Here is an 11517-nt window from a genome sequence, read left to right as displayed (position 1 = left end):
TTCCCCGAGGTCCGTTTCTACCAGTTTTTCCATTCGTCTGTAAAGAATTCGCGTTAGTATTTTGCAGCTGTGACTTATTAAACTGATAGTTCGGTAATTTTCACATCTGTCAACACCTGCCTTCTTTGGGATTGGAATTATTATATTCTTCTTGAAGTCTGTGGGTATTTCGCCTGTTTCATACATCTTGCTCACCAGATGGTAGAGTTTTGTCATGACTGGCTCTCCCAAGGCCGTCAGTAGTTCTAATGGAATGTTGTCTACTCCCGGGGCCTTGTTTCGACTCAGGTCTTTCAGTGCTCTGTCAAACTCTTCACGCAGTATCTTATCTCCCATTTCATCTTCATCTACATCCTCTTCCATTTCCATAATATTGTCCTCAAGTACATCACCCTTGTATAAACCCTCTATATACTCCTTCCACCTTTCTGCCTTCCCTTCTATGCTTAGAACTGGGTTGCCATCTGAGCTCTTGATATTCATACAAGTGGTTCTCTTCTCTCCAAAGGTCTCTTTAATTTTCCTGTAGGCAGTATCTATCTTACCCCTAGTGAGACAAGCCTCTACATCCTTACATTTGTCCTCTAGCCATCCCTGCTTAGCCATTTTGCACTTTCTGTCGATCTCATTTTTGAGACGTTTGTATTCCCTTTTGCCTGCTTCATTTACTGCATTTTTGTATTTTCTCCTTTCATCAATTAAATTCAATATTTCTTCTGTTACCCAAGGATTTCTATTAGCCCTCGTCTTTTTACCTACTTGATCCTCAGCTGCCTTCACTACTTCATCCCTCAGAGCTACCCATTCTTCTTCTACTGTATTTCTTTCCCCCATTCCTGTCAATTGTTCCCTTATGCTCTCCCTGAAACTCTCTACAACCTCTGGTTCTTTCAGTTTATCCAGGTCCCATCTCCTTAAATTCCCACCTTTTTGCAGTTTCTTCAGTTTCAATCTGCAGTTCATAACCAATAGATTGTGGTCAGAATCCACATCTGCCCCTGGAAATGTCTTACAATTTAAAACCTGGTTCCTAAATCTCTGTCTTACCATTATATAATCTATCTGATACCTATTAGTATCTCCAGGATTCTTCCAGGTATACAACCTTCTTTTATGATTCTTGAACCAAGTGTTAGCTATGATTAAGTTATGCTCTGTGCAAAATTCTACAAGGCGGCTTCCTCTTTCATTTCTTCCCCCCAATCCATATTCACCTACTACGTTTCCTTCTCTCCCTTTTCCTACTGACGAATTCCAGTCACCCATGACTATTAAATTTTCGTCTCCCTTCACTACCTGAATAATTTCTTTTATCTCGTCATACATTTCATCAATTTCTTCATCATCTGCAGAGCTAGTTGGCATATAAACTTGTACTACTGTAGTAGGCATGGGCTTTGTGTCTATCTTGGCCACAATAATGCGTTCACTATGCTGTTTGTAGTAGCTAACCCGCACTCCTATTTTTTATTCATTACTAAACCTACTCCTGCATTACCCCTATTTGATTTTGTATTTATAACCCTGTAATCACCTGACCAAAAGTCTTGTTCCTCCTGCCACCGAACTTCACTAATTCCCACTATATCTAACTTTAACCTATCCATTTCCTTTTTTAAATTTTCTAACCTACCTGCCCGATTAAGGGATCTGACATTCCACGCTCCGATCCGTAGATTGCCAGTTTTCTTTCTCCTGATAACGACGTCCTCTTGAGTAGTCCCCGCCCGGAGATCCGAATGGGGGACTATTTTACCTCCGGAATATTTTACCCAAGAGGACGCCATCATCATTTAATCATACAGTAAAGCTGCATGTAAAGCTGCATGTCCTCGGGAAAAATTACGGCTGTAGTTTCCCCTTGCTTTCAGCCGTTCGCAGTACCAGCACAGCAAGGCCGTTTTGGTTAATGTTACAAGGCCAGATCAGTCAATCATCCAGACTGTTGCCCCTGCAACTACTGAAAAGGCTGCTGCCCCTCTTCAGGAACCACATGTTTGTCTGGCCTCTCAACAGATACCCCTCCGTTGTGGTTGCACCTACGGTACGGCCATCTGTATCGCTGAGGCACGCAAGCCTCCCCACCAACGGCAAGGTCCATGGTTCATGGGGGAAGCATATTATCTTGTCATCCTTAAATCTATTCCCATGGCTGACTGGAAAAAATTATTGCAGGTCCTTATGACTCCCGCATGACAGTGAAGAACCATAAAGCGCTTCTAAACCCGTATTCAAAAAAAAAAAAGCGTAAAGCAGTCCAACATTACAATCTTAAACGGTTCTTGGTATAAAATATATAATGCACTACGAACTGTAGTACCACATAACCGAAGCAGGTCATTGTAAAAGTAAGCCGGCCGCTGGTGGCCGAGCGGTTCTAGGCGCTAGAGTCTGGAACCGCGCGACCGCTACGGTCGCAGGTTCGAATCCTGCCTCGGGCATGGATGTGTGTGTTGTCCTTAGGTTTGTTAGGTTTAAGTAGTTCTAAGTTCTAGGGGACTTATGACCTCAGCAGTTGAGTCCCATAGTGCTCAGAGCCATTTTTTTGTGAAAGTAATTCCGACATACAAATGTTGGTTGATCGTCACCTCAAATAAACCATGTTACACAGTCTTTGTTAAATCAGTCACGTAGCAATCCCACTAAACTGAGCCACTATAAAATAAATAACATAGATTATACACTGACGCGCCAAAGAAACTAGTGTAGTCACTCTTAATCAAATACAGAGATACACTATGTGATCAAAAGTATCCGAACACTTGCCTGAAAATGAATTATAAGTTCGTGGCGCCCTCCATCGTTAATGCTGGAATTCAATAAGGTGTTGGCCCACCCTTAGCCTTGACGACAGCTTCCACTCTCGCAGGCATACGTTCAATCAGGTGCTGGAAGGTTTCTTGGGGAATGGGAGCCCATTCTTCATGGATTACTGCACTGCGGAGAGGTATCGATGTCGGTCGGTGAGGCCTGGCACGAAGTCGGCATTCCAAAACATCCAAAAGGTGGTCTATAGGATTCAGGACAGGACTCTGTGCAGGCCAGTCCATTACAGGGAGGTTATTGTCGTGTAACCACTCCGCCCCAGGCCGTGCATTATGAACAGGTGCTCTATGGTGTTGGAAGATGCAATCCCCATCCCCAAATTGCTCTTCAACAGTGGAAAGCAAGAAGATGCTTAAAACATCAATGTAGGCCTGTGCTGTTATAGTGCCAAGCAAAACAACAAGGGGTGCCTGCCCCCTCCACGAAAAACACGACCACACCATAACACCACCGCCTCCGAATTTTACTGTTGGCACTACACACGCCGGCAGATGACGTTCACCGGGAATTCGCCATACCCACACCCTGGCATCGGATCGCCTTTACGCTCCTTTCACCAAACGAGGCGTCGTTTTGGATTTGCCAGCGTGATGTGTGGCTTACGAGCAGCCGCTCGACCATGAAATCCACGTTTTCTCGCCTCCCGTCTGTCATACTACATGCAGTGGATCCTGATGCAGTTTGGAATTCCTATGTGATGATCTGGATAGATGTCTGCCTATTACACTTTACGGCCATCTTCAACCGTCGGCGGTCTCTGTCAGGCGAGATTGGCCTGTATGCTTTTGTGCTTTACGTGTCCCTTCACGTTTCCACTTCACTATCACATCGGAAACAGTGGACCTATGGATGTTTAGGAGTGTGGAAATCTCGCGTACAGACGTATGACACAAGTGACACCCAATCGCCTGACCACGTTCGAAGTCCGTGAGTTCCGCGGAGCGCCCCATTCTGCTCACTGTCGATGTGTAATGACTACTGAGGTGGCTGATATGGAGTTCCTGGCAGCAGGTGGCAGCACAATGCACCTAATATGAAAAACGTATCTTTTTGGGGGTGTCCGAATACTTTTGATCACATAGTGTATGTAAGCAGGCAGAATACGACGCTGCGGTCGGAAACACCTAAAACAATAAGTGTGTGGCGCAGTTGTTAGATCGGTTTGCTGCTGCTACATTGAAAGGTTATCAAGATTTAAGTGAGTTTGTACGTCGTGTTATAGCCGGCGCACAAGCGATAGGACACAGCATCTCCGAGGTAGCGATGAAGTGGGGGTTTTGCCGCACGATCATTTCACGAGTGTACCGTAAATATTAGGAATCCGATAAAACATCAGATCTCCGACATCGCTGCGGTCGGAAAAGGATCCTGCAAGAATGGGACCACCGACGACTGAAGAGAATCGTTCAGCGTGACGGAAGTGCAACCCTTCCGCAGGGGACTGTTCAAGGTCGTGGAGGCTCTGTAATGGTGTGGGGCGTGTGCACTTGGAATGATATGGGACCCCAGATACGTCTAGATACGACTCTGACAGACGACGCGTATGTAAGCATCCTGTCTGATCACCTACATCCATTCATGTCCTTTGTGCATTCCGACGAACTTGGGCAATTCGAGCAGGACAATTCTACACCCCATAGGTCCAGAATTGTTGCCGAGTGGCTCCAAGAATTCTCTTCTGAGTTTAAACACTTCCGCTGGCCACCAAGCTCCCCAAACATGAACACTACTGACCATATCTGTGATTCCTTGGAACGCGCCGTTCAGAAGACATCTCCACCCCCTCGTACTCTTATGGATTACCGAGCGGGTGGCGCATTGGTTAGCATACTGGCCTCGCATTCCGGAAGACGATGGTTCAATCCCGTATCCGACTATCCTGACTTAGGTTTTCCGTGATTTCCCTGAATCGCTTCAGGCAGATTCCGGGATGGTTCTTCTGAAAGGGCACGTCCAATTTCCTTCCCCATCCCTCCCTAATCCTATGAGCCCGATGACCTAGCTGTTTGGTCTCTTCCACCAAATCAACCCCAATCTTAGGGATTTATGGACAGCCCTGCAGAATTCATAGTGTCAGTTCCCTCCAGAACTACTTCAGACGTTAATCGAGTCCATGCCACGTCGTTCTGCGGCACTTCTGTGTACTCGCGGGGGCCTTACATGATAGTAGGCAAGTGCACCAGTTTCTTTGGCTCTTCAGTGTAGTTGAACTGCAGATGTTTAAGATTCGTGAATACAGCCTGAAGGTACAAGAATGTCCCCAGCAGCCTGCTACCAATACTCCAATACTCCATTGCTGACCATTTAATATGTGAATTCATGTACTGTCCTAACCTCCATGCACTGCAAAGATTGACCTGACTATGCGCGCGATGTCTCTCCGGCACGAGCTCTGATGGACAACTGCAAGCAGCAAAGGCCGCTTTGCCTCGCGAAATAGCTCGCGTGATCGAGTTCTCGAAATTTCGCGTATGCAAACAACTAGAAATACTGAGTACACTACACTCACAGTAGTACGAAATCGCGCATTTGCGCCGACTGTTTTCGTACAATCGCGCAGCCGTATTTTTTTTTTTTTTTTTTTTTTTTCGGTACGTGGAAGGTGATGGCTCTGAGCACTATGGGACTTAACTTCTGAGGTCATCAGTCCCCTACATCTTAGAACTACTTAAACCTAACTAACCTAAGGACATCACACACATCCATGCCCGAGGCAGGATTCGAACCTGCGACCGTAGCGGTCACTCGGTTCCAAACTGAAGCGCTTAGAACCGCACGGCCACACCGGCCGGCGTGGAAGGTGATGAAATATGGGGTATCTGCAAGCTGAGTGAAGAAGATTACGAGTGGTGTGATCTGATTTACCGAAATTATGCGTATGTGCGCTGACTGCATCCGCATTATCGCGTGGGAGCGAGGAGAGACGGTAGACGGGGAGTCTTTGAACAACATAGTAACACAGAAAACGTTGAGCACGTATGGTGACCGCATTATCATCAGCAGCATGAACCAAATGGATAGATGAAGTCTAACAGTAGCTAACTGTTAATTCTTTTTGTTGTTAACAAAGTCAATTTTTCTTGAGAATGGTAGCTGATGTACCCTACCACAGAGAACTATTATATGCAATCAATAAAGTTATGCTATTCTCTCTTTATACGTAAGTTTTGATACTATTGGTACAGTCCCTGATCTGGTGCTTGAATTTAAAGGCAGTACAAGAGAGATGAATGGTTGGCTCTATCCAATAAGATGCACGCTGTGTAGTTTGAATGGTCACCATCCCCTGGAATGCCATCGGTTTACATCTGGGTAGTGATTGCTCTCCAGATAAGAAAGAAGTGGAGAGTTTACAAATGTATGATTGTGGGTAAATAAATATATGTTATAAAATATGGTTCTTTCTTTTTTTTAACCACACGAGTGCTTGAAGTAGAAATGGAGTGTCTACAGGTGATGATGCTCCCACTAATTCCACAGCGCAGGTAGGCGCATGGTCTACGAGATTACTTAATGCAGCAACGTAGTCTGGTATGATCACCAATATTTTTCTTAATATTGTACAGAGCTCGTGGTGATAGGTCAAGAAATCAATTTATGCCTAGGATGGATGTACAACGTCGCTATAGGGCCTTTTCTAACATGTTGATAGACATCAATGTCAGGTCTATGTTACAGCCATAGACAACAGACAGAGCAACGTATAATCTGTCTACTGAATGTGTAACATACAACAACAAAAAGTAATTAATGTAGAGCAATGAAATTTCGGTAATGCATTTGTCAAGGTAACATATTTAAGTGATTAACTTTCTAAGATCACAGGTTAATACTAGCGTGATAAAAGCCATTGCAAATGTGAAATTCTGGTACATTAATGATCGCTGTAACCATCAGGACGTTGAATGCAAGCATGCAAACGTGCATGCATTGTGTTGTACAGGTACCAGATGTAGGATGGAGTTCCATGCCTGTTGCGCTTGGTCAGTCAATACAGGGATGGTTAATGCTGTTTGTAGATGACGCTGGAGTTGTCGTCAGAAAATGTTTTACATGTGCTCGATTGGAGATAGATCTGGTGATCGAGCACACCAAGGCAACCCGTCGACACTGTGGAGGGTGGTGGGTTGCAACAGCTGTATGTGGGCGAGCGTTATACTGTTGGAAAACAGCCTCTGGAACGCTGTTCATGAATGGAGTCATAAGTCGAAACACAAGATTTATATACAAATTCAAAGTCAGCGTTAGTGAGATAATCACGAGAGTGCTCCTACTGTCATACGAAACTGCAACCAGACCATAACTCCAGATGTGGGTCCAGTGGAGCGGCCAGCATATTCAATAATGTGTACAATGATGTGAGCTGACAGCATATTTTCATTGGACAAATATCGGATCGCTTCATTATTTGGTGTTTTTCAGGTGTGAAATTTTAGTTACGTGTATTTCGGAAGAAGACTGACTTACATCCGTCGAAACCATGGTTTAAGGTTGAATAAAACCACTTTTTTTACGACTGATTGGCTGCTTTGGATTAATTTACTTTAACAATTAGTTCTGTTCCTTCCCGCTAATGTTCTGGCCTAGAGCATTCGGGGAGCTCAATTTTAAGTCTTATTTCCCTCCACTCCACAACTGTTACAACACTCCACATCTGTCTGGGTGTACGCTACCACCCCTTCTGCAACGTATTTTTGTCGAATTTTCGTGTAGAACTTAAAGTTTACAACTTTTGCAGTAAAAGAAATACTTGCGATACCCACCATTTTCGATACAATCTGTAATTATAGTACAAATTAAACTTACATGGACAGGATTAATCACTTAAAACTTTCATCGTAAATATTGCGGAAATGGAAAGTGCTATTGATGTGCAGTTTTCACAGAATGGACTGGTAATCAGGGGCTCGTATTGTTAGCGAATAAACAGATTTTAATAATACTTACAAAGCATATTTTGTGCAGACATGCACTTTTTAAATGGAACAATGCCTATTGACATTAACGAACTAAGATTAGGGTAAATTAGAATGTCAGTGGTGTTTGTTGCAGGTTTCTAGTGCGAGTCATTTACGAAATATCGTATTTTGAAAAGTTCCCAATCCGACACTTGCACAATATCTGTGGCAGCACACACTAAAGAACAATATAAGTGCATACACTGGTTATGTGGATTCTGACCAGTAACGAGACAACTGACCGTCACAATTGACCACCGGCAGCGGCAGTACGCGCCTCCAGTCTGGTATGGAACGACTGCTGCACACGTACAAGCATTTCAGCGGAGATGTCCGAGCAGGCCGCAGTAATACATCGTTACATATCATCGGGTCTGTCTGTGTTAAAAGCGTCTTTCAGCTTTCACTACAGAAAAAAATCTGCAGACGTCAAATCTAGGGAACATGCCGGCCAAGGTATAGGTCCTCTGCGTCCAATCCTGCGATTTGGAAACAATTCGTGAAGACGTGCTGTAGTACGTCATGCACTATTGGCTGGGCAGCCATCATGTTGGTACCAAAGGTTCCGCCTAGTCTGAAGAGGACCATCTTCTTGCACCCCTGGAAGATGATGTATTAGGAGGCCGTGATAATTGTGGGCGTTCAGTGTTCCGTCTATGAAATACGGACCTATGAGCTGATGGTTCACTATCTTACTTTACACGTTTACACTCCATGGACGCTGACGTTCCACCTGACGAAACCAACGGGGATTGTCAACAGACCGATAGTGCATGTTTCGGCGGTTTACCTGGATATGACTGGAAAATGTGGTTTCATCACTAAACAAAACAAGATACATGATACATCTGGAGTATTTTTTGTGAATGCCTACGAACAGAAGTTAACACGGTTCTCATAATGGTTTCGATTGAGCTCTGGATGGAGAGAGATGTGACAGGGATGTCACCAATGTCGATGAAGAATGAGTAGGACACTTGCCTGATTCATGCCACTTCCTCCTGCACTTGCGCGGGAGATAATGTACGGATCAACTGCAATTTAGCAAGTCCCCATCTTCTGTCGCCACTTGCTTCCTTGTATTAAGTTTTCAGCGTGTTAACTACCACTTTCACGTAACATGTTGAAGAGGTTGATAAATAATTGCCGAGATGGTTCACGTCTATTGAGATATCTTACCGCATACACCACACAAGAACGAGCTGCATCCTTCCTGCAATCCCCGTATACCATGAGCATGTCGGCTTTTCCTGAGTTGGTAAATCCCATCGTCCACTCGCAACTGCTTGAACTGTCACGCGCTAACTGACCAGAAAGTCGTAGTGCACTCAAGGAACACACAAGCACACTGTAAGCAAACGCCGGCCGTGGTGGGCGAGCGGCTCTAAGCGCTACAGTCTGGAACCGCTACGGTCGCAGGTTCGAATCCTGCCTCGGGCAGGACGGTGTGATGTACTTAGGTTAGATAGGTTTAAATGGTTCTAAGTTCTAGGGCACTGATGAACTCACAAGTTAAGCCACATAGTGCTCAGAGCCATTTGAAACCATTTGTAAGCAAACGTAACGACATTCTACCAAGCAACTACGCGGGTTGAATGGTACAAATAAATGTTGGTGTGGAAGCTTTTCAAAATACTATATCTCGTAAACGACTAGCACTAGACTCCTGCAACTAATACCACTGACATTCTGATTAATCCTACTTTTAAACAGTTGATTTCAATAGGCATTGTTCCATTTAAAAAAGTGGATGTTTGCACAAAGATACACTTTCTAAGTATTGTTAAAATCTGATATTCATATCGGGTCTCCAACTTGAACATAACGTGATCTTAACACAATATTTCGGCGGTCGACCTGGCCCCCATCTTCAGGTGAGTAAGCCGTTATCGTAAGCCTACGCATACAGACCGATTCTTCATGCATCAAGTTGTCACCAAGGCAAAAGTGTCCTGCGTACACTGGTAAAACGAGCTTAATGCCATCTCATATGAAGATAGTTTGACACAAGAACAGGATCATCTAAAAGTAGTGTTCAAGCAGAATTGTTATACCGACAATCAGATCCGTCGTGTTCTGCAGATTAGACCTTCGCGGAAACTAACAGAAGATATAAGCAATTCGGTGGCGTTACTACCTTTCGCGGGAAGCATGTCTTCAAAAATCGGAAGGATTTGAAAGATATTTGATATTAAACGTCTATTCCGTCCGCTAGCTAAGAACAGAGTGCTGTTTGGCTCAGTGAAGGATGATTTTCCTGCCATTGCGGGAAAGCTTACATTGGACAAACGATTCTTACTTTCCAGGGTCGATGCGTGGAGCACCATCTCAACACGCGTTTATTTCAGCCAAAAAATGTGTGGACGCTGGACATTTTTTTACTGATGGATATAAAAAGTTGTATCATGGGACACAAATGGTTGTCCTTGCATCGCGTTATTGGGACTTAGTAGTGAAAGAAGCTTTTGAAATACAGCTGTCTGACAATATTATAAACAGAGATAAGGAATATCCTTCAACTAATAGTTGAAATCCTGTTTTGTTGGACATTAAAACACAACGGTCTTCGTTTCGGTCTTCAAAAGGTGTCAACAGTATTTGATACCGATGTATCGTTTCCACGAGTTTTCACCACCTGTGCGTTGTCGTACTTTAAACTAGAGGATAGTTAGTTCGCTCACCAGCAGTGGACCCACAGGTGGTGTATAAAGGAGCCGCCGCTGCGGTTTGATTTCAGTTCCAGAGAGTTAGTGCGACGGCTTACTTAGCTGAAGATGGCAGCCAGGTGGACCGCTGAAATATTGTGTCACGATGACGTCATGTTCCGGCTGGAGACCAGATATGAATATCATGAATTACTATGCCGGGAAAGTTTACGGAGACACATTATTACAATCTGTTTATGGGCTAACAGTACGAGCCCCTCCCTAACAATCCATTCTGCGCAAACCGTACATGAATAGCACTTTCCATTTCCACAGTATTTGCGGTTCAAGTTTTAGGAGTTTCATCCTGTATACTTCTTCCTTAGTGTGTGTAGCAGTTGGTGGCAATGGTAGTGCTGGTGGTGGTACTGTGCGTGCGTGTGCGTGTGTGTGTGTGTGTGTGTGTGTGTGTGTGTGTGTGTGTGTGTGTGTGTGTGCGTGCGTGCGTGTGCGCGCGCGCTCGTGCGCTTACAGAAAATATCATGACATCTTTACTTTACAATGACTGTACTCCGTGCTCCACTCGCAAATGCATCTGAGCGAAATACACATTTCTCCGTTCAAATGGCTCTGAGCACTATGGGACTCAACTGCTGAGGTCATTAGTCCCCTAGAACTTAGAACTAGTTAAACCTAACTAACATAAGGACATCACAAGCATCCATGCCCGAGGCAGGATTCGAACCTGCGACCTAGCGGTCTTGCGGTTCCAGACTGCAGCGCCTTTAACCGCACGGCCACTTCGGCCGGCACATTTCTCCGTACTTGGCGTCGAGGTCATGTCTGTGCGGGTGGTGGTAGCTGGGTGCTGAGTAGCACGATATAGTCTATGAATCTAATTACGAAAATCGCATGCATCCTGAATTTGCATCGAGAGACGCAGCTGTGAGTATGCGAGTGTGTGGGGAGGAGGGGGAGGGAGGGGGGGGGGCGCTGCAGTGCCCCGCAAAATTTCCTCAGTATACTGCTGTCCGGCTGTGTGGCATCCCGATGCTGTACAGTCCCTTTCTATAGTAATTTACAGGTAT

The 11517-nt window shown here is 44.7% G+C and overlaps 1 long non-coding RNA gene across 1 annotated transcript in view; it reads left to right on the top strand.

Moving 5' to 3' along the window:
• Positions 1-11460: 11460 nt before the first annotated feature.
• Positions 11461-11517, top strand: part of LOC126248079 (uncharacterized) — a 178474-nt gene continuing 178417 nt past the window's right edge. Inside the window, exon 1 of the long non-coding RNA XR_007545412.1 lies at positions 11461-11513. This is a non-coding gene — a long non-coding RNA (uncharacterized LOC126248079). The remainder of the gene's footprint in view (positions 11514-11517) is intronic.

This window comes from Schistocerca nitens, chromosome 3, assembly GCF_023898315.1.
Source record: "Schistocerca nitens isolate TAMUIC-IGC-003100 chromosome 3, iqSchNite1.1, whole genome shotgun sequence".
In the NCBI taxonomy this organism is placed as follows: domain Eukaryota; kingdom Metazoa; phylum Arthropoda; class Insecta; order Orthoptera; family Acrididae; genus Schistocerca; species Schistocerca nitens.
This window is presented reverse-complemented; position numbering and strand designations above follow the sequence as displayed.